This window comes from Harpia harpyja, chromosome 15 (genome assembly GCF_026419915.1).
Source record: "Harpia harpyja isolate bHarHar1 chromosome 15, bHarHar1 primary haplotype, whole genome shotgun sequence".
Classification (NCBI taxonomy): domain Eukaryota; kingdom Metazoa; phylum Chordata; class Aves; order Accipitriformes; family Accipitridae; genus Harpia; species Harpia harpyja.
This window is the reverse complement of record NC_068954.1, coordinates 9,201,834-9,228,572: the sequence shown is the minus strand read 5'-3', so window position 1 is coordinate 9,228,572 and position 26,739 is coordinate 9,201,834.

The following is a 26,739-nucleotide window of genomic DNA, read 5'->3' as shown; positions in this document are numbered from 1 at the left end:
CATCCCTAACCTTCCCCCTTGCACAGGTGCAAAATCACCCTTCATATTCTGGCTATTTTGTGATGCACATGAATTGAGGGAAGTGCTGGCTGACCATCTTTATTGCTCATGGAAGCCTGCTATAATTAACCCTGACAAAGAAGTTATTAGCAACCTGCCTTTCCAGAAAAGTAGAAATTCCTCTAACGTCTTGCTTCTGGTTTGAAATGTATCTCATTAGTGAATAAGTCTGGAAAGTAAGAGTAAAATCCTCTTAACTGCTTTGAAGTTCTGGAGAATTGAATATAATATATATTTTTTCCTCTTTCAAAATACATTTTAAAATTACCAAAAAGCTTTAGGCACAGTTTTTAAGGAAAAAAAAAAGGAGTGTTTTTAGAATTTTGAAACTTCTTTTTTGTAAGATCTGTGTAGATTTGAGGTTTGGACTAGAAACTTGTAAAGTCAAAAAGTGATCACTGTTGTATAAGAATTTGAGACTTGCAAATTTTTTTGCCAGATGTGATGAAGCCTCCTGTAGTCAGTCAGTATGAAAAGAATTTATATTAGATCCCAGTTAATATCTTGGACTGAAATCTTATGGTGCTACCAGGTTTAGGTAAAGAATAAGTAATACATTTCAGACATTGAGTTGGCCAGAGAACAAGAACATTTTCCCTAAAAGAGCTTCCAAGTGATTTTCCTGTAACGTTTTTGAAGGAGGTCCATTGTGATTGCTCTGAACAAGTTTTTGTTTCAACTTTCTTGTTTTTCCCTCCAAAGTTTTTTAAAAATCAAAAATGTTACTGAAAATGTTATTGTAAATTCCTCTTAAGCCAAAGCCCGTTTTCCAAACCAATTTTTATGACTTTTGATGATTTTGTTTTAAAAAATAAAATTAGAAAAAGAAAAGTTTTATTCTCAAATACTGATCCTTGTAAAAATAAAATCGTTTTGTTGAAAAAGTCTAATTTCATTCACAAACCTAAACCACTTTCAGTTTCATTAACCTGCACCTGTTCTTTCTTTAATCTAAACGGAATCTTTTTGATTGTGATAAGAAGATAATGTCTTCAAAATTTGTACTGTATTGTTGGAATATTGTCAGTTTTATGTATAATTACATACATATTTCTTGTTTCGCTTGTACAGCAACTTTAAGAAAAAAGCAGCCAAATTCTTCCATGGTGTAATATCACTAATGCAGCTATGTTTACATGAGCGATGCATTTGGTTTATGGCTTTTATATCTGAATAATCCTTTTAACAAACAGTGCAAATCCTGCTCACACACCTTACATACTGCTTAACTCCACCTGAAAGGAAAATAAAATCTCCTTCCTACCACAAGTAACTGTCTTTTTTTTTCTTTGCTTTTATTTAAGTAACAGCACTAGCACAGCAATCAACCAATATACAGTTTTGCAAAGGGCATACACAATCCAGTTTCACCTCAACACACAAAATAACATCCTTCTGTTTCATTTATGAAAAGCATAATCCTGACCCCAATCCCCCAAACCCAGGAAAGTAAAGATGGAGTTAATATGAAAAAATCACCAAAACCAGCAACGCTCTCTTATCTTTTGGGGAACCCCCCCTAAACAAACCAACAGCATAGAAACAGGATAGTATTTGTTCATTTTAAAAACTGGACAATTTCTTTGAGTTGTAATAGATTTTCTGTACTCCCAGTTGTTTTTCAACTTCAGCAAATACATCTTCTTTCCCTGTTTCCATTAAGTAATGAATAGCCTTACAGTCACTGCACAGTAAGAGACAACCTTACAGAAAGCGAAACAGGCCTCGTAGCAAGTCCATGGCATTTCTGGGCCCTTTTTTGGAATAAAATGCAGCATGGTTTGATGAACAGAGATTTGGTCTAGACTGGGCTTGAAGAACAGTGTTTCACTCTTACTTTGGCCACTGACCTTCTATGTAATCTTCATCAAGCTTCCTTCTGCTTTCACTTTTCAGGTTTTGTCTTCTGTGTTTGTGAGGTCAAATCTTAAGGTCAGGGGCACTGACCGACTCTATGCACAGTATTTAGCACAATAAGGCTTTAATCTCAAATAGCTTGCAAAGATGTGTGTACTTATCCTTACAATCAAATGACTTGGTCATCTTTGGTCTGGACACATCATACAGTTACTCTTGCATGATGAACAGAAATACAATATAGGATTTCTTCAGATTCATTATTCTCAGGATAGTCTGTACTCATGTACTCAGCACTAGCAAGGATGAATATTTTATACTTGCAAGCACTTTAAGTGCACCCCTTCACTTGCTAAAATACCACATTTATCATTCACATAAGAGCTTAGCTGATATCAAAACGTGGATATTTGGGCATGCTGCACAAGGAGCTTAATGCCCAGGAAATTTACTTAACTTCTGATATGAAATAGCCTGAATTTGTAAATCTTACAAACTATCTCTTTCTTCCTAATGTATAAGGAGAGAGACAAACCAAAGGAGCTCTACACTGATGCAAGGAGCAGCCTGTTGGATGGGACCCTGAAGAATAGGTGTTCAAACACTATTGTGATGGGCAGCAGTTTTAAATCCTACAGCATGAGCATGGAGTTAACAGAAATGTCAATATGAGCTCCATAAAGCAGAATGCCACCAGTGTTCTCATTGAGGGATAGGAAAAGGGAAATGAGTTTTTGAAAATAGTCATAAATAATAAAAAATGGTTGGCCTATAGCATTTTTCTTAAATTAACAAGAAGAACTTGAACCTAGTATAAAGTGCCTTGAAGAAAACCTGTCCAGTCTTGAGGGATGGGGGTTTTGATCAGGATAGATCAAGTGTGTGAACAATTTTCAGATGCGTAATTTATTTCCTGTTTTGAAAGAAATTGCTTAGCCTTGAAAGGTTTGTCAGGAGCATTATCATGTTTTTAAGAGTGTTCAGGGAGTTCAGCAGGAAGAAAGCAATACATTCCTAGCAGATCCCTTCCAAACTAAAATACAATTTCATAAAATATTCAGCATCTTTGTGGGCTTATAGTTATACTTATAGGAACCCATTCTCCTAGGATAAGGAACTGAATCTGTTGCATATATAATGAAGCCATAGATCATCATGGTCATAACTAAGGGCAGAATCCATCCTTCCTTGCATGAAGCTCTTCTGGGGAACAAAAATGCAAGGAGCTCTGCAGCATGTCAGAGTTGTTATTTGGATTTATGAGCCAGTCACCAAACTGCAGTGCAGCTGCCATATAGGCTAGGAAAACATTCATGGCACCTCTAAGCAGGACCTTTGAGTCACAGAGGCCTTGGTTTTGTCTGTGAATACTATCACAGCTCTTACTCCTCATCCCTTTGCAGAGAACTCTCTGGGAACCCTCTGTACCTGTTCCAGGTGCCTGCCCTGGCTGGCTCAGAAAGCCTTAAATTGTCTGCCCACACTCTGCCCAAAGATGGAAGTGAGTCTTGAAAAGAAGAGGTTAGATCACTGGGAAAAGAAAAAAAAAACAAGAAAAAAAAAACCCAACCAAACAAAAAACCACAACAACAACAAAAAAAAAACCCCAAGGAAATCTGCGAGGGGAAAAAAAATGAGCTAATGTATTTTTGTCTGGTGCTCACTAAATGTGAGTAACTGCTTATCAGATTGGAGGCAAGGCAGTCCAGCCAGCTCCGTGCTAGACTACGACCAGATGCACAGCTTTGGGTGAATCACTTCCATTCTGTCTCCTTTTCTAGTCTTTCATTTACTGATTTTTGGTCAGATCCAGCCTTCATTATTGAAATGCCCAACCTGTGCTTTTAAAAAAAACATTTTAATGAAGCTTTCCTCCCCAGTAACCTGCTACCAACAACATCTGTATCACCTTAGCTGCTGTGCTGTTTCAAGGTCCAGGTCCCGGGCTTTATCACCTGGGTAGGGACAGCAGTCCAGCATCACCCGTCACCCACCTCTGCTAGCATTTTCCCCTCGAGGGAACCAGTGCGTTTACATCAAACTGGAGACAGACAAATAAGGGGCGTACAGGCTGTGCTGATGCTCAGGGAGGTTAGGCCTTGGTGTGAGGACAAGTCCAAACTAGTATGAGAAGGTGAACGCTCAGCCTGGTGTACCTGAGTGGTCAGTGAAGGAGGTGGAGGGCCTCAAAGGCTTCCAAGTGGAGCAGAGACCTTCTCGCTTATAATAACCATAGAACAGCGACCTTGAAAGGTCATCTGGTCCAACCTTTCATGGGAAAGGGACCCTAGATTATCTGGCACCCTGTCTAGCATCTTGAAAACCTCCAGTGATAGGGTATCTACCATATCCTTGGGGAGGTTGCTCCAGTCTTCATGCTACTTCCCACTGACTGTGAGGAAGTCAGGTGTTTTCTTTACTGCCTCACGTTATGCTTAAAATGCACATCTCTCTGGGGTGTCCAAGACTGGATCCCACTATTATCAAGTCTTCAGAGTAAATATTGTTTCTCAGCATGAATCCGTGCTAATAAAATAGAGCTCTGGTTTCATCTAGGTCCCATAGCTATTGCTGTAATACAAATAATCACAAATACAAGATTGAGATTCTCAGAAGGGCTTGGGAAAATAGGTTTAAGGCAGTAAAACTTATGTAAAGAATGTCAAATAAGGCAGACTGAAAATCTGTGAGGAAAATGTTGAAGAATGAGGTAAGCAGAGGTGGTAGAATGGTATAGGTAGAAAAAAAATCCAAGTAGTTAATTTTACAAGAGGATGGTACTTGAAGATATGAAACTTTACACAGATTTCTCCCTGGCAGATGCCTTCCAATGAAGAATATAAATCACAAAGACTTGATATTTCTTTGTCAGTAATTCAACCTGAAAGCTACCATTTTAGAAAAAAGTCAAGAACAGGAGGGTTAAGATAACATGTAAAGGTACAGTCACATGGAAATGGAGATTTGTTTTGGAAGGAAACAGCAGAGTGGCATATGGAGTAACGTACAGTGAAATATTTAGCTACAGCATGCTATTTTTTGAAAACAGTGTGTTAAATTATAAAGTAAAAACTAGAACAAATTGACAGAATAATTTATTGATAGTGTAAGAAACTTATTTTCAATCCACCCATGAGTGTGTGAAGGTGGGTGCATATAGCCAATTAGTAATGAGAAATGCTAATAATTCAGAGTAAGATAGACGTGAAAGAGAGACATGAGAAGAAACCTAGAAATCCTTTAGGGAAGTTTATAGTTATTATTCATCCACACACTGGAAATTTTACAAGCTGTTTTATACAGTTCTCTGTATCATGTAAACATGACCATCTGCCAAAGATAACCTGCTTTTCCTAAACATCTACATATTAGCCTAAGATGTAAGAGCAGACAACATATTCATAAAGCAAAATCTCTACTATGAGAGAAAAACTACGTATGTCTGAGTGTAGGTGCATACACAGATCTAGACATGCATTATTATCATGGGGTTTTTTAATGTTTGCTATTATACAGGCATTACTTGCACACAATCGTGTTATGTGTCTTCTGAACCTTTAGAAAGCTCATTCCCAGGGAGGGCACAAGGGGATCAAGAAAGAAATGTAGGAAGTAAAATTGCACAAAGGAGACAGACATCATTAAACCATTGATCTGACTGCATGGGTCTGTCTTTCTATGCATTGCTAACTCCCTGGCAGGCTCTAGCCAGGTAGCATAGCAAGTGCTAATGTGATCTGACTCGAGATCAATACTAACATGGTCTTAGATGCACTGTTTGTGCTTGCCAGAGTACTAGTTTGGAGACAGTACTGGATTATGTTTTACACCTTTTTAGCATATAACAAGCATTCTGAGCCTCTAACAGAAACCAAACACAATTAAGTATCAGAAGCCAAGGAAAGGCTGGAGGACTTGGTGATGTTGTGATAACAGAGTGTACCTTTGACCTCTAGGTTAATAGTCTAAAACTTGCTTAAATTAGTCATGACAGAGGGCTAAATTCTGCACTGACTTTTACCCTTTAGAGCCTCATGGAAACAAGCAGGCTTGCAGGAATTTAGGCAGATCTAAAATTTGGTCTTCAAACTGAAAAGCAATTAGCAATGAATTGGGATTCTAAACCCTGTTCCTGTGATCACTTTAGACATGCAGGAACACAGCAAGTGGCACCAGTCGTTTTTGCTAGCATCCTCCGCGGGGATGCCGCGACTGCAGACTTCATCTTCCTCAGCTACAAAGAGACCTACCCAGCTGGTGCCACAACCTGTCAGAAGGCAGCGTGGGGTGGTACTGCTGCCATCCGTCCCCGGCGTGAGCTGTGGGTAAAGGTCTTCTGCCTCCAAAAGCAAACACAGCTTCCTCCAGAAGTGCCAAATCTATCTGACAAACAGGAGAGTCTAAACCAACTCAGAATCATTTAGTGGCTCTAATATCTGTTCACTGCAGAGATTCAGAGTTACAGCTCCCATTCTAGCTAAAGGATGCCATATAGACATTATGATATGTAATAATTTCAGATAACATATTTATACAGAGCCATTTAAGCTCCCTAAAGCACTTCATATGTGAGGCATAGACAAGCATTATTTCATTCACTAGCAAAATAAAGCCACCCATTCACCTGAAATACTCTCCTGTACTTCAAGTATGTTAATTTCTGAGCAAAAGTAAAAAAAAAAAAATAGCAGGGAAACCTATGAAAGAAAGGGCATGAAAAGTGTAGTCTAGAAGAGAACAGCCTTGTTTGCTTCCAAGTGCCTTCTGATAGTATAGGCAAAATTCATCTCCAAAGAAAAAAATCCATCAAAATTTATGTTTTCTCTGACAAGATTATGTGGTTTACTTATGTGCATTTCTCAGCCCTCTTCCTGAATTTTAAATTATTCAAGGTAGGACACTTTCATCAGTTCAGGCATTTGAGAAAATCTGTCCTCTTCAGACTTTCTCTTGGTTTCTTTGAAGAGCGGATGGTCAAAGTGTGGCGACAGAAGTCATCCTCCAGATCCAGCTAGAATGCCTCCACCCCCACAGAGATTCTGTTGAAATTTGCCATCCTAATTAGGTGAGCTCAGTTTGAATAGATCAGAGAGTAGACGTAGGAAATGAGTTGCTAGCACTGCTTTTCAGTACGACAATGAGCTGGGAAGAAGTCTTCATTTGCTATGCTGCTAAAGAAGCGGATATCAATTCACCACCAAAGGACCCCTATCAAGGACACAGACCTATTATACTGTGTGCTGTGACATAAGACAGGCAGTTTATTACCCAGAAAAAACTCAGAATTAGACTCACCAGAAGTACTACATGGACAAAAGAATATGTGAAAATTGTTGTCTGCTGTTTGAAACTACATAACTGTTTATACTTCTGTTTCTTCCCGTTATGACTGACTTCAATATCAGCATTTCCCTAATTCTTTTCTGTCTAAAAAATTGTTACTAGAGATGCTAAGAAACAAGCATGAAGCACCAATGGGTCTGAGGCAACGTGGAATATCTGTGCTTCTGGTGTTCTTTTTAACAAAGCAGAGGATGTGTTCAATTTAAAGACTTATTTTTAATGTAAATAAGCAAATGCTGCACATAATCCACATGGTTCTGGAGCTTACGGATAACAAGTTTGCACAGCACAAGCAAGGCAGCTTTGTTTCTCTTTAGAGCTCAGGAAGGCGAAGGTCAGACAAATCAGAATATGGAACATTTGGTTCCTCATTGGCCTCCCTGGTGCTTTTTCCTCTCAGTGCATTTCATTTTCTTGGCAAATGTCTGTGACATATCAGTAAGTCATTTTAACAGTTCTTCATGCCCTACTATTTCAGTTTCAAGATCATTAATAAAACAGCAGCTTGGAAGGTGGCACAACAGGCATTCTAGTATGCTAGCAGGTAGGGTGGCTGTCTGATTTTTTTCCCAGCTATTAGCATAGCCAGACCTCAGCCTCATAAATAAACAGCACATAGTCTACAGAGAGTTTAATATGAAAAAAATATGCACAGTATGCTTTTCACTGACTAGCTATGTGCTATTGAACCATCTATTAGAGAAACTTTACCCTGGAAATTCAGGCCTTATAATTTTAAAGTTTTAAAATGAAACCCCCTCAGGCTAGCCCAGCATAAACAATTAGTTGCTCCCTGTTAAACTCCATATCCATAACAGCCCATTTTGAATGTTTCATAAGGTACACTAAGGGACATCATTAGTATGTGAATTTCTTTTACAAAGATCACAATGAGGGCTTTAGGAAGAGAATGCACATATCCACGGAAGATTGGCAGACAGAACGTCGCAAGCTGCTCGTGCTGAGTCGATTTAGAATCATGTGAAAGCATTTGAGCCATTTAACTCTATTTCTTTTGATCCTCAAATCTCTGCCTTCATATAATCTTATGACTACAGTTTTCTAAGCCCAATTTAATATCCTATCTTGATATTCCCTACTGGGTTTCCAGATTATTTCTTTAACTGTTTTTTCTTCTTTTCTATTTTCCTTTTTAAAATTTTATGCGGTTTTTTTTTGGGGGGGGATGAGCATTAGGTGGGTTTTTTGGTGTGAGTTTTTTGGGTTTGGGGGGGGGGGTTGTTCTCATATGAAAGCATCTGAAGTTTTTGCCTTTTAACTAATTTGCTTCTGACACAGTTCAGGGGTATCCACCATACAGTAAATTTCCTCACCTGTCTTTATAGGCAAGTCTAATGCTGCTTCTCATCAGCTTCATTGACTGCTGCATCCATGATGCTCTACTTGAAATAGCATGAAATTCACACCACCTCCTCATAGATTCCTAGCTTAGAATCCAACTCCAGAACTTGAAATCTAAGAATAATTTTTCCCCCTTTACCCATGTAAAGAAATTCTAGGCACCTTAACAGAAATCTTTACCTGCAGATAAACCTTGGACTTACTGATGTCAGCAGCTGGAATTGTAATAATGCATCGAAAATAAGATCTGTTAAGGAAAATATAAACTGAAACTTTGTGGCAATTAGGGCGAATTAACATCATAGCAGGACAAATCATTTATTTTAGCTCTGGTCCTCAGTAGCAAGGATTGTATTTGAAAGAGCAGAAAAATTCAAATACTAAAAGTTATCCAGGTTTCCTAAATTAACATACCTAACTGTCATGAGAAAAAACAGCTAGTGATTCTTCAAAGGACAGAACTGTATTGCCAATATAAAACATATTTTTCTTACTCTGTGTGAACTCAGGTAATCACCAAATCCACATGTAATATTTGAGGGACTGTGGTGGGTTGACCCTGGCTGGATGACCGGTGCCCACCAAAGCCGTTCTATCACTCCCCTCCTCGGCTGGCCAGGGGAGAGAAAATATAACAAAGGGCTTGTGGGTTGAGATAAGGACAGGAGAGATCACTCACCAATTACCATCACGGGCAAAACAGCCTCAGCTTGGGGAAAATTAACTCAATTTATTACAAATCAGCCAGAGTAGGGTAATGAGAAATAAAACCAAATCTCAGAACACCTTCCCTCCACCCCTCCCTTCTTCCCGGGCACAACTTCACTCCCGGATTCTCTACCAACCCCCCCCAGCGGCACAGGGGGACGGGGAATGGGGTTTATGGTCAGTTCATCACACGTTATTTCTGCCGCTTCATCCTCCTCAGGGGGAGGACTCATCATACTCTTCCCCTGCTCCAGCGTGGGGTCCCACCCATGGGAGACAGTCCTCCACGAACTGCTCCAACGTGGGTCCTTCCCACGGGCTGCAGTTCTTCACGAACTGCTCCAGCATGGGTCCTTTCCGCGGTGTGCAGTCCTTCAGGCACAGACTGCTCCAGCGTGGGCCCCCCACGGGGTCACAAGTCCTGCCAGAAAACCTGCTCTGCGGGCTCCTCTCTCCACAGATCTGCAGGTCCTGCCAGGAGCCTGCTCCAGCACGGGCTTCCCAGGGGGTCACAGCCTCCTTCGGGCATCCCCCTGCTCCAGTGCAGGGTCCTCCCTGGGCTGCAGGCGGATATCTGCTCACCCGTGGACCTCCCTGGGCTGCAGGGGGACAGCCTGCCTCACCATGGTCTTCCCCACGGGCTGCAGGGGAATCTCTGCTCCGGTGCCTGGAGCACCTCCTCCCCTCCTTCTGCACTGACCTGGGGGTCTGCAGGGCTGTTTCTCTCACATGTTCTCACTCCTCTCTCCAGCTGCTGTTTCTGTCTGTCCCGCAAGTTTTTTTTTCCTTCTTAAAAATGTTATCACAGAGGCGTTACCACTATCGCTGATTGGCTCGGCCTTGGCTGGTGGCGGGTCCGTCTTAGAGCCAGCTGGTATGGGCTCTCTCGAACACAGGGGAAGCTTCCAGCAGCTTCTTACAGAAGCCACCCCTGTAACCCCACCCGCTACCAAAACCTTGCCACACAAAGCCAGTACAGAGCCATAACATCAGAAGCTTTAGATCAGTCAGGAATGACTCCACCCAAATGCTCTGGTATGTTTTATAACAGTGCAGATGCCCCAAATGGAACAAAATAGTTTCTTATCAGTAACAATTCATACTTTTTCAAAGAAATCAATATGTGATGAAATTTGATGCAATTTATTGGTGCTGCAAGTAGATGGAAAGCTCCAATGAGGAGCAGAGCAGAATGCAAAACCTGAAGCCTCTGTCAGATGTGTTCTTCTTTTATGCCTATTTGTCACTAATACCCGCTTTAATGATTTTGGGTTTATCTACAGCATGAGTGGACCTGTAACAAATATCTCAATAGTAATTCACAGCTTTTCCTATTTTGGGTTGAAGCTTTGTGTGGACGCTCTTATTTCAACATACGAGTGCCTTTATATAAATTTAGCTAAATTGGAAAATAATCAACTTTAAACTATATCAAAATAGGTCACTTTTAGACTGAAATAATAGAGTCAGCACACAGACTTAAAACAAAATAATGAAGGGTGTGAATAATAGCTGATATATTTATTTAGATCCCATCCAACACACAGTGTTTTATAGCAGAAGCTGCAAGTTAGGGTTATTTTTAAGATAACTGCACCGATTGTAGGAAATTAAAAATAGAAAAGTTTTTAAAAAATCCTGATGCAGCAGTTTTTGCAGAGTGGCAGGTAGCACTGTTTCATAGCTGAACTGATCACTGGATCAAGAGGGAAGTATAATGATAGAAAGAAAAGAAGGCCTGAGAGTCTGAACTGGAAAAGGGAGATTCCTGATGTGCAGCACAAGACATGCAATGCAAACTCATGTTAGGGATATGAGTAATTTATTTAGATGCTCAGCTCCTACTAAAGTCCCTCTACTCTTGTTGAAAAGTAACTGCAAAATGTATATATATATATATATATATATATATATATATGTGATTCTAGATCTGTCCCAAGGGATTCAATATTAAGCAAGTGTTTAGTTCAGTTATACTTGGGACGATTACTCTCTTGTTTCTAGTTATGTCTGTGACTCTGATTTGCTGAATCAGGGCCAGGAAGATCAGCATCTTTTAGAACTGAGCCCTGATTAAACTAACAGAATAATAGCTAAGATCAAGCAGGCTTGGTCTGGCTATTGATCTTATTGGCTTTTATTTTCTTGCAATTTCAGGTGATTTTTTTTTTTTTTTAATTTCTAGTTGCTGGGAGCTCATTCAACTGTGATTAGAAAGTGAATGCCTTACAGGTTCTCTATTAATTATTTTCAATGTAGTAATTTCAAAAATAGCTTTGTGATATTAGAGTGCACTTTATAAATTATGCCACACAGCTTCCATACTATAGAAAATGTTGGGAACACCAGGGTGCATATTTTTATTGCTCTGTATGCATAGATAAAATCTGACATTTCCTAAGGGAGTGCTTCAGCCAGGGCTACCACAGGGCTACCAATGTTAAATGAGGCCACAAATTCATAATTTATTACTCCAGCTTAAAGCAAATACTTCAGCATCCAACATCAATCCATGGTACTAAAAGTTAAAATTGTCTTTTAGTCAGTAAAGTGAAAGCTTACAAAAAACAGGGGTTTTTGTTTTGCATTTATTGTTGCTTTGTCAACTTTCATCATTATTTTCTTTTAAAAGTGAATGTTACTGTGCTGTCAAGTTAGCAAACGATGCTGGTTTCAATCTCAACTAGTGCAGCATTAATAAAGTAAAGGCCCCTGTAAACTCTGTTGCATGATTTATTTTACAAACATAAAAATTGACACACAATGGATTGCTAGAATAAAATCTGCCTCTTAACTAAGTGGCAGATGTCTAGGCTTTTTTTTTTTTTTTAAACGATGTACAATTTTTGGACTATATGTCCTCAAGACCAACTATACTTCAGAAAAAAATAAGTTCATTGAAAGCAACTTCTGCTTTCATCTGTGTACTGAGGAGACTTTGGTATGGTAAGAATATTTACAATGTCTTTCTGGAAACAATTTAAGATGATTTGAGGACTGTAGAGAACAGGGGAAACTAGCTCTAAATAGCAGAAAATAAGCAGAGGGGGAGAAAAAAAAATCGCTGCTGTCCACCTGTATGCATAAGTCTGAATGGCCCTAAACAGAACACTTAAGATATAGAACAGAATGTTCTCGGTGCTAAAATTCAAATTAAATATTGCACTCATGCTGTATGTCTGTATGGCTCCAAGTCTTTCCAGCTCTGAAAGTAAAACTCATTTATTTGATAAGACCTTCCCATGGAAGTGCTTTTTGTCTTTCTGCTAGTTTCAGAATAAAGAGAGAAGTAAAAGTGGGGAAAAAAAAAAGTGTAGTTATTGCCTTTTGTAAAATTAATACAATTAATATTGTTTCCCCCCCCAAAATTTCCTAGGAACATATTCCCCTACTACATAATGTTTCATACAACAGACAGGGGCAACAGCTGCTGAAGAGAAACATATTGGGATATCAATAAGCTGGTTGCAAGAGAAGAAAGTCCGATACTGAAGAAATTAAGTCTGCTTAAAAGCTGGTATCAGGAAATGAAGGGCTAAAATGCTGCCTTGAGAAGCTGAAGCCTGGGACTGGAAGAAATCACGTAGATCATTGAAGCCAGTTCCTTGCAGTCATGTACATTCATTGCCTCATCCAACTTCAGCCAGCTCACACCTATAGCTCTAAACTGAGCTATATATTCATGGACTGCTACTGTAAACAGAGAGATGGGAAACTGTAGTGAGGAAGCAGTCTGAAATAAGATAGGTCTTGGAGTCCCAAGTTCCGCGAACTAGCACTCCAAACACATCCCCATCCACTAAAACACATCTCAGCACCTTACATATAACTCCAGGGCATTAGGAAAAAGATCAAAGCAGTACATGTGACAGAGTCAGTGACACAAAAAGGAAAGGAGAGAGGAAGAGTATTGCTTGTATCCATATTCCTGCAATAACCAATAACTTATCAGGAGAAAACCTCAGCAGGCTCTACGAATACAGAATACACTAGTATCTTTAGCTACAGCTCAGTTTGGGGATCCCACTGTTCAGAGCACTTTAATAACGCCTGAAACAGCAAAAAATCTAGTGCTGATTGCCATATATGATATAGTAAACATATATATGTACAGTAAATAGATATCTCTGTACAGTAAATAGATGTCTATATAAAGTACAGTATAGAATAGAGTGAATCAAATGATAATTTTTAGTCTGCTAGTTGTGGGGAAACCTCATTATAATAAAGAGGAGGAAGGAGAATAATAAGGTAAATATTCAACTTGTTTGACAAGTGGGCTTTTTTACAGACAAAACCAGGTAGAGTTAAGTAAAAATAAGAATAGCTTTCCTGGAGAAAATTCCATTATAACAGCACTTAAGGCTTTTTGTTCATTTTTGCCTGAAAGACAATGACAAGGTGAAATACAGAAATTCTCAGCAAAACAAAATGTTCAAAGTGAAATATTTTATTTTGTGTTGAGATGTTTGCTCTGAGCCAGTTCAGCATCAAACATCATCACCTGTGACTCTGCATAGGCCACTGGGAACTGTGGTTCAAGAGTCTTTTGCCCCAACTCTTGGCTATAACCTGGGCCACCTTTCTCTGTTGTGAGCTAGAAGACTGGAAGCTTCCTAAACTGAACTGCCTGCCTGCCTATATTGTTGCCTATGTCTCTGTATATAACAGTTTTCAACTGTATCATTATGTTCTATCTAAATTAAAATGAGGTGTCCACAAATGAGTTCCCACAAATGAGAAAATACTATTTATGTGATATCAGCGAAATGAGACTATCAGCTTTAAACGGCAATTTAATCTGTTTCATATTCTCAAGCAAAATTTTTCTGAAGATATTTGACAAAACCCTGAATTGTCTGAGATGTCACATTGTGGGATTCTTGCGACAGCTTATATGGTCTTTCAAATTCTGTGGCGTATTTTTTTTATCGACAAATTTACAGTTATATTTAAAATGCCATTAAATCCAGACAGTGTTTTCTGAGTTAAGCCTTTTCTCATTCTCAATTGCCCTTTCTTTAAAAATAAAGTCGATATCTTTCAAGTTATTAACACTGTCAATATTTTCCTTTTTAGAATAAAAGTATTTTAATTTAAAAATTAGTAAAACTGTTATCAAAACTTTCTACCTCTTCACATCTAGATTCACAATAAAAAGAAATATGAATAGCCAAACTGATCAATTAACACTTCAAAAGGCTAAGCAGTGACAACAATATACGTCACTCAGTCATTTCCCATTTATTAATTACAGTGACAAAATCTCAACAAAGGATGAGAAAGAGGAAACTTTTGATTAGCTGTTAAACAAAGACCTGTTAAGGGTCCTAATATTTTAAACTCTAATTTTAATTTGAGCCAATCTAACTTTTCATCTTACAGAAAACAAAAAAATATAATGTTTTTCAGGGCAGCAACTCAATATCATCCTTAGAGACAGACATATAGACACAGAGACAATGTTAATTAAATCAGCTGTTTATGTTCAACTCTACTGGATCTGGCTGGGATGGAGTTAATTTTCTTCATAGCAGCTTGTATGGTGCAATGTTTTGGAATTGTGACCAAAGCAGTGTTGATAACACAGAGATGTTAACACTGGGTAGGGGAGTGAGCAAGTGGCTGTGTAGAGCTTAGGTGCCAGCTGGGGTTAACCCAAATCATCAACTCATCTTTCATTATTTTAAGGTTTTTTTATTGTTGTTTTTCTTAATTCACTACATTCCACATATGACATCTGCAAAATACTATCTAGATTAAAGTCCTACTGTATCAGAGATTAGGCAAATATGAACAACAAGCAGAAATTCAAAGTAAGCTAATTCATCCCATCAGAGACAGGTATCCCAAGTTTTCAGCCCAGAGGGATACATTTTCTGCACCACTAAAAAGCCCCCAAATAGTCAAATAGAGTATGTTACAGTAATCCAGGTTACAGTAGCAAAGATATGGATAGTAATGGCAGAGTTCATACAGGAGAGGAAAGATCACAGACTAAGCAACCCACGTATAATAGAAAGAACTTTCTTGAGACTAGCACTATTACCTGAGACATTTTTTTGACCTTATTTCCTCATTCCTCTTTAGTTTTATTATGAATATATTTGAAGATGCACGCACTAAGTTGTCAGTTATAATACTTTCGGCAGTTCAAAGTTTGAGCATTTTCCATTGTACCCTCAACTCTAGCATTTCTTGAAAGTTTTTCCTATCTTTCCAAACACTTACTGGCCTACTTTTAGTATCTGAAGGTCAGTAGTAGCAATCAGGAATTATACAGCTCAACCTTACAATGCTAGGAAATGCTAAAATATCCTTTCTCTTTCTTTCCATTTGAAGTGTCGTTATGAAACATTCTTTCTATTTCTTCCATTTTATTTTAGCTTACCACAGTCTTCTACTCACATTTAGAGCACACTTAGAGTTCCTTATATAATGACTACATTTAGAAAACATACCTTCTATTCACCACATCTACTGCAGAAGTATTTTCAGTATCCTTAACTATGTGGAGGCATTCTGCATGCAGGCAACTTTTTGTTCTTACTCATCTATTCTTCTACTCTCTCATTACCTAAAACAATGTTAGGCAAGCAGTATATTACCTCCATATTTCTACAGCCATCCTCAGAGGTCTCCTCACCTCTTATCACTTATCTAACAACCAGCAGACAACTTCAACATGTTATTTGAACTATTACGAGAGAACACATTTCATTTGCTTGGTTTAAGAGCTAGAAAAAAAAATACTTTATTTATTTGCCTGGTTTAAAGGTATTTCTCATAAACATCAGACTTGGCATTTAGTCAGACTCCAGGGATCATGTCTGCAAATTAGGTAGCCAAGAGAGGCCCTTAATTGGGATTTGGATTATTGAGATGAAATGTGGCCATTGGCGACAGTCCAGATTCCTAACACTTTGCAATATTCGGTAAAAAAACAAAACAAAAAAAACTAAGTTTAGCTAGGTTTTTAGCATGTATGGAGACAGCTCCAGGACAGCATGAACAAACCTTTGCTTTAGAATGGATTTTCTGGCTCAGCCAAGACTTGACTTTACTCTAAATGTAACTCAAGTAAATATCCCTAAGGAACCTAGGAAAAAGAAGTGTTTACAGTTAAACTCGTATATTTCTTTACCATGATTTTAAAATGCCACATTCATCAAACAGGGTACTGTTTCTTCCTCAGTAATTTGGAAAGGACAGTAATGATTCATAAAACAAGCTGCTACTAATGCTCTGGAGGGCATAGACATGTTTTTGTGTTAGTTCCATAATTTCTTCTAGATGAGGTAGATAAGCCCTTAGCTTCTATAGGTACCAAATTGGATATTAAATACTAAAGTTGCCAGTAATTTTGTGGCCTACTGTGGGCAATTAAACTGTGGTGCAGGTTTTGTTGACTCATTCTCTCTACCTTTATTTACTTACATATGATAATTTTGGTAGATGAAAACAAATCTGGAAAAAATGCCTCCTTCTGAATGAAAAAGTGGAACTAGATTTGTACATTTAACCTTTTGTAAACCTCAGAGGTATTTCAAAATGGCATCAAGCTAAATCTCTTAAAATTGGTCATCAATTTTCTGCTAATGTGTTTTTTAGTGGAAAAAGTGCTCTCCACAGTTGTTTGTTTGAGGTTTTTTTAAGGGGGAGGAGAGAATGCCAGATCTGCTTAAAAATATATTTTCGTTATTTAAGTAATTTCGTTATTTTTCTGAGGAAAGTGTCTTTTTGTGTGATTGTTTTTTTCTTTGTTTTTACTTGATCAGTCTGATACTAAGCAGTTTCTATTTGAGCTACCACAGGGACTTTGTGAGTGCTGTAATTTAGATGTGTCACATCCTCATTCTCTTTCAGGTCTAGCCTAGATTTTTCTATATGTATTGTATTTGTTGATGCATAGAAAGTTCCCCTTTCTAGCTTCTGACAAACTGAAAAGGAAAAAAGGAGTCTGCCACTCTGTTGGCTAGAACTCATACAACATACCAGGGCCACTCAATTTCAGAAACCAAAAATGTTTCATCTTTTCAGCAACATGTAACAAGCATTTTGTTATTTGCTATTTCAGAAATATCTTGGAATATTTTCCTTGACAAATAATTTCATATGTTTATTTTGAGTTCCACTCCAGGACAAAAAGAAATTTTGATGTATGGAATCTCTATATCATATATACAAACCTCATAATTTTATAATCATGTGTATGAATATTTAGGATGTAAGAGGTTGTTTGCTTGAGCAAGAAACTTTTTCTAAGCTTTCCACAAATATCTCATGATATTTGAGAGAAGAAAGGACAGGTAGGAGGGAATGCTCCATAAGTCCAGGCCCTCTCTTGCCTTGTGGCATGTTCATATAGCTCTGCCATCTGTTTTAGCATGAGGCACTTTTGCATTGATATAATGACATCCATAAAGGGAGTTGTTCCGTTATAACTACATAATTAGAAAAAATCACACTGCTAACCAATGTCATTATACTAATACACAATCAATGAGTAGGCAGGATCTACTGAAGCATGAGGCTGCATTTAGATGTGCTCTTTGGGCATAGATGAGTCAAGATAAAAGAAAAGCATTCCCATCTTGTTCTCACTGCTCCCTTACTTCCTCAGCAAAGATAATCACCCATTGAATCTGCTAGAAAAAATCCATGTGTGGCTACCCCTCGTCAAAATGATAAAAGTGAAAACCCAGCGACACTGTGACTCTAATATCAACAGTGATTGCTGTTTTCTATCATTTTGACATAAGCAGGCTGGGAGCATAGTATTACAGGCAGGTCTAAGGGAACAACTATCCCCAGGTAGGGTGGAGCGATGATCAGATCGTAACATCTCAGCCCAGCTCAAGCGCGACCTGTGCAGCGTGTCTGACCATGGCCTGAGTGTGTGTTTATCCTCCGGCTACTGATACAGGTGAAACTTCTGAAGAAATATTCAGTTTCCTTCAAGCTAGACAGGCAAGATCCCAGTAGCCACTGATCCTTGGTAACCGGGAATTAAAATAACACCCAAGTATGGTATGAGTGGGAATTACACTTACGGACAACTGTCAAAACATCCCCTAAGAGGAACTACTTTATACCATCTTCTGCATAATTTTGGACTTTGCCCATCCCTGGAAGACTTTGAAAAGCAGCTGCTCTAGAAACTCTGTGTTCTTCTGTTTGGATTTTTTTTCTCTTTATTATTGATCTTTTCTTTCCGGTTTCTCTGCATGTTTGTTGGTCTTTTTCTTTATATATTCTCTTTGACAGACTGCAGCTCTTTTTTCAGTGCATTTTAGTTTGTTTTCTTCAGCCTTTCTGTCTGTTCTTCCATCTCCAATCTCCTGGAGATGCACGAGAGAATGATCACAGTAAAGTTTGACTCAAATTTTCCAACATGCAACAGGTGAGGGAGTTCAAAATCAGGCAAAACTTGCCTGCCCATCCATATTTAGAAGAAACACTGAAGCAGTTGAAGCGGACACCTTCAGAAGAAAATATTTTAAAAGTATCCTCTACTTAGATTGATAGATATGCCAAGTATAGGAGTGTATAATGTTGATAAAATTATACTGCATTAGACTCCTGTGCTCTTAAATCCAACTCGCTCTCCCTTGACATGGACTGACTTCTAAAGAACCAAAAATACTCTTCACATTTTCTAAACATCCAGTACTTTTTAAACCTGGCTTCCCTTTGTAAATCTTTTTCCTGATGCTTTGTATGCCTTTGTAAAGATTTCATTAAAAGAAATAAACATACATACATTAAAAAACCTAAACCCCTTCTATTCATTTCCTTATTAGAGCATTCAAGCTCTTTGTGGCACTATGCCTAGTTTATATTACCAGGCCTAGGTTTTTGCAAATGAAACTCTTTCAATTAGTGTTTCAGGAAGCAATTAAATTGTCTAAAATGTATTAATGAATACATTGAAATCTGGAAGAGTACCCTTTTTCTAATACTTCCATTATTAATGCACCATCTGTTTTGTTTTGTTCCCTCACTAGTGTACAGTTTCAGTAACCTCATGTCCACAGAAGACAGTATTCTCAAAAAGCAAAGCCAAGAAATTTAAGCTGATAATCAGTCTTAATTATACAGTATACATTCCAAATAATTTTACAGATACAATAATCAAGGATGATTTTTTTTTCTCTCTTTTATTTAAATGTTCTGTGCGGCAAAGAAGCTCTCTGAATAACTGTGGGTTTGATCTTCATTTTCTTGCAACAATAAAGACAATTAAATATTTGGCTTCAGTATCTGGGGTTATTTCTATAGCAGGAAAAGAAGCTAACTTTTGCACAAGGACACGTACAATAATGAGGCGTAGGGGCATTAGAGCTTTCATTAGAGAAAAGACTACAGGCATCAGATGCATTTGGGGTATTATTTGTGTAGACTACTTGAAAGAATTTGAGCTAATCAAGATAGTGCCATGTGCATCACCATCTGTAGAGAGCATCTATAAAATATCCTGAGGTGATAACTTAAAAAGACGTATGAAAAATATGAATTTATTCAGGCTGCCAGAAGTATTTCTTTCTGTTTTAAGGGTAGGAATCATCTCATTTGACCTCAAACCAAGCTAAAGCATCAAATAGTTTCAAATCTGCTCTAAACGGGACAGATTGCTCACTTGCACACTTGTGGCTCTTTCATGGGGTGAAACAAGGTGCAGGGCGAGATGCCACACTGGCTGCCGTTACAGTGAGGGGCAAAGCAGTCATCAACCTTTCACTTCAGTATTGAACAGGTAATTTTTAAGGATCAGAAGCAACTTTAATGTTTCCAGTCCCTCAGTAGCTAATCCTGAATATGTGTTTAGTTATGGTCATCCTAAGATACATTGCTTCATCTTTCCTGGTTGTATTAGAAGCACAAATGTTTATAAAACTAGAAGATTGCAAAACCTGCCTCATGATAAATTTTTGTGGGCCCTCCAGCAGTTTCCACAAAGAGTGAGAGGCATATCTGTTGTTTAGGATGAAGGCTCTTTTTTTTAAAAGATGAGGCTAGTTGACGACAAAGGGATTGTGGTGGGATTTCTTTGGAAACAGCTAGACCTTTAGACATGAAAGACCCAAAATCTGTACAGCTTCAGAGAACCAGTTTCACTGTGCATTTCAAACCCAAGCTTTCAGAAAGGCCAGAGGTGATGTGCGTCAGGAAGGACTGGTGGTGAAGGGTATTATTTTGTTTTGATTGGTACGTCTGGTTGCTTGTGTTTGGTGTCAGGGGGCGCGGGAGAATGAAGAGGTTTACCATTTTTGTGTATTTGAATTACTTGTAGAGCCCAAATTTGAAGTTTTAGTTCCTTTTCCATTAGATTTCTGTGCAAATAGTAACAAGTCCCATGGCTGTGTAACGTAATAAGGCTGGGAAATGGATTTGTACACGGCAAGATTTTTTTCAGATATGCAACATTTCACTATACTTCGTTGGTTAGTCTGCCAGCTGAAAGTCAACCCCCCCTTCCCAGGAATAAAGCAAGCAACATATAGATCACGTGTGAGCAGATGAAAGGAGTCCACTATCAGTGTGAGGATTTTTTTTATATTGCAGATGTGTGACTGAAACAGCATAGGCAACTACAAAGGACAAACCCAAGGTCCTTAGGTTCTGCAGGCTGCACTGTACTTGTTACTATTTGATCATTTAAAAATTAGCTTGGGTGCATCCACCTGAGCTGCATTTAGGTCCAAGCCCTCTGAGAAACTTCTGCTCTGTTAATTTGTAGGAGCTTGAAGAGAAAAAAAAAAAAAAATTGCATTTGTGTTCACTTTAAGAAGGCTTTTTATTACTAGAGCAGTGTGAAGGGATCTAGTATAAAGGAGATTTAGTCCTTAAATTTTAAACATTATATAAAAATTTAAATTAGTCTCTATTCTTCAGATTGTTGTCATTATGGAAAGGTCAGAGATGATGAATTGTTTGTTGATGCTGCAGATATAATGTACTGTACAGTTCTATTATTTGCTGTTGAAGAAAACATGATTTATTGGATAGTGTCAGAAAATACTTGCTCCAGGCCTGCAGTATATGAAATATATAGCCTGTATTCAGCCATGCTGCTTAAGGGAACTGCCGTACAATCCTCTGAGGCTAAAAATGGGATCTTTCTACTAGTCTAAATCATTATTTAGTGATTCAGCAGGAACACTATGTCTTCAAAATAGTTTTTACAGCTACACATCAAATGGTCTAATTAATAAAAAATAAATCAAACAAACAAAAGATGCACTAAGTGGCATTTCAAATGCTACTGACCTTTACAGTTGTTTGAGGAGGCATTTTATATGTTACAACCACAATCACATGATGGGAACCACAGTTAGAAAGTCAACAAAAAGCTGTGGCTTCTAATAATAGATAGAAACAAAATGTAAGTTTAAACACTAACTTGTACAAAAAACCTATGTAGAAACAGTTTCCTCATCTTATTTAAGCATTTTAGATTGAATTTTTCTCTATTCCCAAATCAGAATTAAAAAGCAGAAATAAACAAAATGCTAAATCCTAAAATGTAAAGTAAAATTCAGTTTGACTTGAAATTGTTTGCTTAGTTTTGATAACTTAAAAAGTACTGCATTTAACTCAAAGTTAAAATTCAGAAGGTGAATTTCAATCACAAAATCAGAGATATTGGACAAATGTGGAAGGTTTACTAAAAGAAATTAATTCTAACCACTTGTCTGCAAATGTACTCAGTTCCAGGAAACTGGCCCTTTCTAGCAAATAAAAGTTGTAGAAAATTTTGTAACCTGCTTCAGTTATGTGTTCTGTTCCGTAAGTCTATCATTTCATTTCGTATCGTCAGTGTTTTAGCAATGTCCATTTTGAAAAATAACATCTTAGTCCAGCCTGTGTCATGAGACCTTTTTTGAGCAATGGGACATGCAGCCATTTTGAAAATGGACAATTTTTCATAAGATTCTCTGAAACAGGTTTCATTCTTCAGTCTCTGCTGCTGAATTCATACACCTTCATGTATGAAAAATAAGAACAGTTATAATTAGGTCAACACAGTTATTTTCAAAGAGTATCTGGTGCAGCATATCTGCTCAACAGGAGAGTCTCAAAGAGTGTGGGGAGAGGGTATGAAAAGAAATGGAAGGAACACAAGAAACTGGGAAAACTGGCATGTGCACGAACACACACTGAGAAAGGCAGCGACATCTTTCCTAGGGTGTCTTTCAAGAATTATGACAACAAATTCTAAAGTGCTTTACAAAAATGTGGCAAATTCATCTCAGCTGGTAGCTCTGTTAATGTCAGTGGAGTTACAGTGGGAATGAATTTGTTCCAATGTGAGCATCACAAGGAGTACACTACTGTTAGACTGTTACATTGGTTATTAACTCACTTTCCTTTCAGTGCTAAAGAATACAGCTAAAGCTTCATGGATCTGTTTTTAAACTATGTAAAGTATTTGCCTCACAGATCAAAGAAATAAGAAGCCAAACTTACCATAGCACAGACTGGTGGAAAAATGGGCTAGACTGAAAGAAGTGTCTTTGAAATATTCTAGGGACCCAGCATGAATCCTGGTTAGAGTTGTATAGCTTTCTATTTGAAAGGCTTATAACTTTGTAAGAGGGTTACTTTTCAAGCTGAAATTGTCTATAGTTATTCTCAGTCAGAGACTTTTTTTTTTAATAATGAGCAAAAAAGGGGGAAGTGATTTTTAAATTTTTACTTTTGATTAATTGCCTTCAGTGCATATGAGAGCAGAGACTGAGCAGCTGGTGTGTATCAGTATCAAGAAGGTGAAAAATCTGGTTCAAGCAGATGAGAAATTTGTCCCCCTGAGTGCAGAGAATGACTTGGGAAGCAGTAAAGAGATTAGGGACTGTACTGGGACTGGAGAAGAGGAGAATGGTGGCCAAACTTGTGAACTTCTTTTAAATTCTGTTTCTTTTTCCAAAAAGTTTCCTTTTTCAGTCTCTCCACAGTGGCTGTTCACTCTTGGAGCCCTCTGAGCAGTAGTCTGTGGTGTGCAGCAAGCAGAAAAAGTAGCCCCAGGCTAGGTGGGGCAAAACAAGGCCCATTTGTGCTCTCTGTCTGCTCTCAGAATCAGACTTGCACCAAATAACCCCTGGGGTCTACACCCAGAAAGAGGTCACCTTGGTCCTGCTTGGGTAGTTCTGTTTCTGATATGCTGACTGTAAAGTCTGGAAATAGCCCTGGCTGAGGGTGCTGAGCTAATTCACGAGCTAGCAACTACACTGACATCTGCTCCCCCTAAAGACACGGTGGGTTTCCAACCTGGGCTCTAGATTGGGCATGTGGTGAAGAAGCACATAGCTAGTGAGGCTCACACAGACTGTGCTAGATCCTGAGGCACCATTCATTCAGGGGCTCACACAGCCAAAAAAGAATTTAAGAAAAGGACCTTCTCCCCTAGGTCCGTGAAGGTTATCTCAGGGACAGTCTCTAGGAAACAAGCCCAGCCAAGGCAGTCCGAAGTAAAGATCAGAATCTCTGCCACGATTTGAGTGCTAACATGATGGAGGTGTTTTATGGGCAGCAGCTGGATGACCTTTGGCACGAATTGAGAAAGGAGAACACCGCTGTATCAGGTATTGTCCTGGCCCTCCATCATCACAGAGAAGCTTTGTCCTCCTTCCCTCCATGGCCTCCCCCTTCCCTAACCCTGGAGACAAGGCATACGCCTTTGCCCTTCCCACAGCTGCCCTCTGGTTTCTCGTGCTGCTGCTGCAACAGCTGGAAACCCAAGTGGCTTGTGTCCCAGCAGAGGAACAGAAGACAGGCTCTACTGATGAACCAGGTGCCTCCTTCACGGCTTTAACCTGGATGAAAGCCTTCCTGTTCGCCTACCAGTGCAGACACAGTCTCAGGCTAACCCCTGTCCTTCCTTTTCCGTCTAGCTTTGTCCTGAATTAACTGAAAATGGAGCACTGTTTTCTGCTCCATCTACCTGAGAGGACAGAGAAAAGCTTGCATGGGTGCCTCCTCAGTGTTGCCCATTTCCTGGCACCAGAGAACCCTACCCCTCTCCTTGCTGTAGTCTTTTTGTGTGGAATAAGATGCAGTGGTAAACAAAGAATAAGCTTTGTCTGTTCAAACACATTAATGACCAACCAGTCAATACTACCTTATTCATTTATTAGAAACTGAGAAAATGCCTGTTACCTTCTGAGACCAGACTACTGCAGGTGGTGGGTTTGTTTGTTTAGTATATAAGAAGTTATTGATCAGAATATTTAGTCAAAAGCTAGAATGCTTATTGTGAACGGTTGCTGAGATTTATCGTTTTACTGGGCTAATCTAAAGCAAAAATTATTAAAGTCAGGTCAATAATATGGATTGCTCCCTTCTTTAACATCTTGCTCAAAGAAATACAAATGAATTTATTTATATCCATTTGTAATATAGATTTCTGCATCCATTTCTAATATACTAATGTTTATTCTTGTGGGACTTCAACTGATAGGTCTTTCCTTATCATATTTACTGTCATTAAATTTGTTGAATAATTTTGATGCATAATTCAGTGTGCATATCCTGTAAAACAGCTTAATAAAACCAGTGTTTAAGGCTCTTCCAAAGCTTAAAAAAAACATTCAGGAAGCAAATGTATTACGGGTTCTTGACTCAGCTTGGGAAATAGACTTTCTTATTTCCCAGCATTATATACAGCCCCTTTTGCTATGTATCAAAACCAGATTTCCTCTCCTATACCTCTCTAGTTTCCTATGGAAGCATGTTTGTCTGCGTTAGACCTTCACACATTGTAAATCATGCCCTACTTACATACTGTTTTGTTTGTGACTACAAACAGGAGCTCCATACTTCCTTTCTTGAAGTGAAGGTATTTGTACTTTGGTAACCCACATGTAATGTATGCAATTTCTGTTTGAATAAGCCTATTGCAGCTTGCTTTTGTATTACTGCTCAATTATAAAGCACTCCAAATGCATTATGAAAACTTTGAAGGTACAGAAAATGAAAGATCATTTGCAAGGGGAACACAAAGGTCACATTTGATACTTAGATACGATTGATGCTTTCCTGCATCCCAACTACTCCTTTTCTGAGCCATGGTGCTGTATTGATAAGCACACTTATCTTTCTCTATAGTAAAAACGTGCTGCTTTCTAGAATCTGTCAAGTACTACAAAAACTAGTGGGGTCTCCCCAGAGGCATGTCCTCATGTCTAGTTGTTCATATTTGTGTTTTTCAGCTGTCTCGCACAAGCATAGCGTCCACATTTGGGCACATTCATCACTTCAGCATTAGGAGGCTTATCACTTGCTGTCATAAGGTGATCCACTGACGGATGCTCTGGCATTTTCATCACCCTCGACACTGTTTCCATTATATGTTGTATAGGTTCTCTGAAGGGAGATGACAAGCACATGTGGAGACAAATTCTTTGAAACACCAAGTAAACCCCAGTCTTTCTTTTCAATGAGTATCGAATATTTCTAGCTTATTTGAAAAGGAGTTGTGCTTTCTGAAGAATTTTGGGTTTGAGCTATTTTGGGAGAGGGTAGATTGTGGTGGTAGTGAAGGTTCTTATCCATATGAATAAATTAATTACAGTCCTTTTAGAGTATTTTAATTCTTCACACTATATTTATTACAACTCACCAATCTCAAGGCACTTTAAAACATATGCAATAAATTTCACACATGCATCCTTTTGTCATGTAATTAAACCAAGTCACAGAGAGCTGAAGGATGGCATGTCCAAGGTCCTACTATAAATTGGAAAACCTCTTTCAGCAGATCCATAGTACCTCATATTATATCGCTAATAAATGTATGTGCTGGCTCTTTTTTTCCCCAGAGCACTGGCAGTCGGTCTGGAGTGGTCTGTAGGTGGAAACTCTGGAAAACAATAATGTGGCTTTAGAAATGATCCTGCTGCCTATCTCCTTTGTAATAACCTTTCTTGTTCAAAGCTAGCAGAAGAAAAAAAATTACTTGTGTTGTTATGTGCCTTTTTTGGTAACTTGAACTATCTACAGTATCTCCATTATTTTCCTTTTCTGCAGGGAAGGCATACAAAAACATATTTATTGTATTGTCTGTCTTAACCACAGGGCTGCAAGTTTAATATCTCAGCACTGCACAGGCCTCATGTTTACAACATCCGTGAGGTAGTGAAGTTCCGCTTGTAGATGGTATTATATGATTTTTTCAAGGCTGGAAGAGTTTAGAAATTCCTTGAAATTCTACCATGTACATGGCAATGTAGACAATCCTTCCTTCATGTACAAGAGAAACAGCAATTATCTCTATAGAAATAGTCACTGAAAATCAGAATATAAGATAATACTGTGTATATGCTTCTGCAGGAGTGAGTCTGCTACCTGATTTGTTCATAAACCACCATAACCATCCCGCATCCTATAGTGTGTTGAAAGGGAGGTTGTTTT